The sequence below is a fragment of the Protomyctophum parallelum genome, assembly GCF_964188405.1.
Source record: "Protomyctophum parallelum genome assembly, chromosome: 12".
NCBI lineage: Eukaryota > Metazoa > Chordata > Actinopteri > Myctophiformes > Myctophidae > Protomyctophum > Protomyctophum parallelum.
The window spans coordinates 45,572,803-45,576,656 of record NC_139712.1 but is presented as its reverse complement, the minus strand read 5'-3'; positions in this window follow the sequence as shown (position 1 = coordinate 45,576,656).

Sequence of the window (3,854 nt, the reverse complement as noted above, 5' to 3'; positions counted from 1 at the left end):
GGAGAGAGAGAGAGAGAGAGAGAGAGAGAGAGAGAGAGAGAGAGAGAGAGAGAGCATGGATTAAAGCAGAATACCGCTGAAACGGTGTGCCCCCACACTGCGAGCAGCCGTGTCTAGGCACCGGAGCAGTTCCAAAAATGAAACACAGCGTGGCTTTTTTTATAGCGATATCAAACACCTTCATTTATAGGACGAGTATACAGTAACTGTGATTAGCACCAAATGTGTTATAAATTGTGAAATGTTTTCTAGGTATAAAGAGTAAGTGTGTGTGTGTGTGTGTGTGTGTGTGTGTGTGTGTGTGTGTGGGGGGGTCTCACCTCGACGATCATCTTGACGGTGGGCAGGGTGGTGGAGATGTTCTGGGGGTGTGGCGGCCGCACCGTGATGGGAACGCAGCCAGCGTACAGGCAGCCGTAGAACGCTGCTATCAGGTCTATACCTGGTACACACACACACACACACACACACACACACACACAGGAAGGTAAATAGTGAGTGTTTCGCTGCGGTTGCGCGCGTACGCATGTGTGTGAGAGTGTGTGTGTGTGTGTGTGTGTGTGTGTGTGTGTGTGTGTGTGTGTGTGTGTGTGTGTCACTGACCTGGTGGGTAGACCAGGGCTACATGGTCTCCCTCCTGTAGACCTCCTCTCTCCATCAGCAGTGCAGCCACTCTCTCTGATCTCTTATGGAGCTGCAGACAGGTCAGCGAACTGGACACTGCCCCCTACAGCGTGGGAGGACAGGGGAGAGAGAGAGAGAGAGAGAGAGCATGGATTAAAGATGGAATGCCGTGATCTTTGTACTTTTTCTGTTTCGTGTGCGTCTATGGAGTCTATGTGGGTGCGGCTTCAGTTCACGTGGATCACCACCCACCTGAAAACCAGACATACTTAACCCATTCTGACCTGAGATCAGATTCATACGAGGTTTCCGCCGGACACACACTGGTCTGATGAACCCATTCTGACCTGAGATCAGATTCTAAAAATGTCAGTCGTTCTTCGATTTTTCAAAAAATAGCAGATCTACAAGCTCATATCGCGCCACCGAGTGGCGCGATATGAGCTTGTAGATCTGCTATTTTTCAATAGCTAAAGCATAGCATGATGCTAACACCAAAATGGGTGCCCGTTCAGAATGGGTTAAAGGGATTGTGACATTTAAAACACATTTTTGTAGATTTTTTGGCTTTTTTGGCTTTTCTTGACATCAATTTCACCAAAAAAAAAACGAAGTTTGAACATTCAGTGTATTCTCTGCTGTCTGGACTTTTGTGAATAATTATGCAAAAATGTCTCATCTGGTTGGACGGCAGGCATATACGTAGATCCCTGCTAAACCTCCGCCCCCTCCCCTCTGCTCCCTGCCTAGTGCCTACCCTCTCTTCTCTGCTTCCTCATTGTGACCGCGACTTTGTTTCTTTGTAATACTTACTAATAATGGCTTCTAGAGAAAAATCAATCTGCTCTGTTGTTGGCTGTGTCAATCAACACAAGTCCTTACACTGGATACCAACTGGCCTAGATGACTCTTTTATTTTTGACGGTGACGTTCCTACCACGTTGTCAAAGAAGCGCATCTTGGGTTGACAGGAAAGGGGGAATTACCGACATCTACAGGCTAAAAGAATGTGTTTTTCCATGGCTTCTCAGGATGCAGATTACACATACACAAAAACTCCTGGCAAGAAATACTGGAGTGGAGTTGAGTGTTCAAACTTTTTAGACACGTTTGAAGGACCATGGCCAAGACTTTTAAAATTATGTTATAAATAATGTCATAATACCTTTAATGAACTGGTGGGTGTGGCCACATAAAAAAACATCATTTTAACACTTATCTGTACACTTTCTTTGAAAAAAATAAAATAACACATCCTAATTCTATTCTACATATTATTCTGGTTGGCTGTGGGGTGTCCGAACTTTTTTCAAAGGGGGCCATAATAGAACATATTAAAACACCCAAGGGCCAACTACATCATTTAACGTTGGATTTTAACGAGTTGAATATTTAATTAATACTATTTAATTAAATATTTAATGGTCTTTTGTCAGGTGTGTTCTGTGAACAACAAAGTGTATCTTACATAATTCATAATACAATTCAGGTATGAAGCTGCCGTATAAAATTCGCCCCAGGGCCCCAGGTCGGGCTGTGTGTGTGTGTGTGTGTGTGTGTGTGTGGGAGCTCCTTTCACGCTCTTTCACTAATCGTATTTTAGGAGATTGTATTAGAGAGAGAGAGAGGAGGGGGTGGGGGGGGGGGGGGGAGAGAGAGAGACAAAGAGGGAGAGAGCAAGCAGTGGGAAGATGAAAGGAGAGAGGTGGAAAGACGACCAAGGGATACAGAGAAGTGTAGGAGGAGAACAGCCTAGGACGTAGGAAGGGAAGTGGTGAGGATTGGGGAGGGCGGTACGGGTGGATGGATGGATGTGGAAGAGAGAGAGAAGAAGGGAAGTGGTGAGGATAGGGGAGGGCGGTACGGGTGGATGGATGGATGTGGAAGAGAGAGAGAAGAAGGGAAGATGGTGAGGAATAGGGGAGGGCGGTACGGGTGGATGGATGGATGTGGAAGAGAGAGAGCAAGAGAGAGAGGAGAGAGAGAGAGAGGTAGAGGTGTGGGATGAAAAGAACAGAGAGAGAGAGAGAGGAGTGCAGGTTCGGAGTGGCTGGCACTGAGAAGACCAATGCTCATTCAACACTTAGACTGCAGCCTGGTTGTGTAAATAGTGGTATAAATAGCTTGCGCGGGGCCGGAGATTACTACTACTCAGTACGTCCGTTTTCCCCCGCTCTGAGGAGGCTCGCAGCATCTCCATTGTAAGAAAAGGCTAATTAGCATTAGCATTAGCTCACGATGTTTATTTATACTTTCGCCAGAAACGATAACATGTCGGGAGCGATGCGATGAAAAACCACAAACCACATCCGACCTCGGATGGATCATCATCACCACGGACAGTGCCACATTTTTCAGAGATAACAAACAGCCAACAATCGCAGACAACAGATGGCAATTAACCCATTCTGACCTGAGATCAGATTCTAAAAATGTCTATTACATCCTGACAGTTTCATTATTAACCCATTCTGACCTGAGATCAGATTCTAAAGTGTCTTCGATTTTTCAAAAATAGCAGACCTACAAGCTCGTATCGCGCCACTCGGTGGCGCGATTGAGCTTGTAGATCTGCTATTTTTCAATAGTTAAAGCATAACATGATGCCAACACCAAAATGGGTGCCCGGTCAGAATGGCAATTAAAACACGTATATATAAGTCAATAGCAGACAATGTCTTAATTAAGTACATTTTGATGCCAATGCTTTTAATTATATATTTTTAATTTAACCTTTATTTAACCAGTAAAAACACAAGTGGGAGCTGGCCAAGAGACAGAAATAAAACGACACTTCAATACCACATCGTCAATGTTACATTTTGGACCAGCAAATACAACATAACCATAATACATGGTGCATTTATATAGCGCCTTTATCCAAGGCGCTTTACATAGATTGTGCATTACATTCACCCATTCATACACCGATCGCGGCGGAAGCCATGCAAGGTACCAACCAGCACATGGGAGCAATTTGGGGTTCAGTGTCTTGCCCAAGGACACTTCGACATGTAGACAGGAGGAGCCGGGATTCGAACCGCCGACCCATGGATCATTGGACGACCTGCTCTACCTCTTGAGCCACAGTCGCCCCTTAAAGTACCTGAGGCCGTAAATACAACATAACCATAATACACCTCAAAGTACCTGAGGCCGTAAATACAACATAACCATAATACACCTCAAAGTACCTGAGGCCGTAAATACAACATAACCATAATACACCT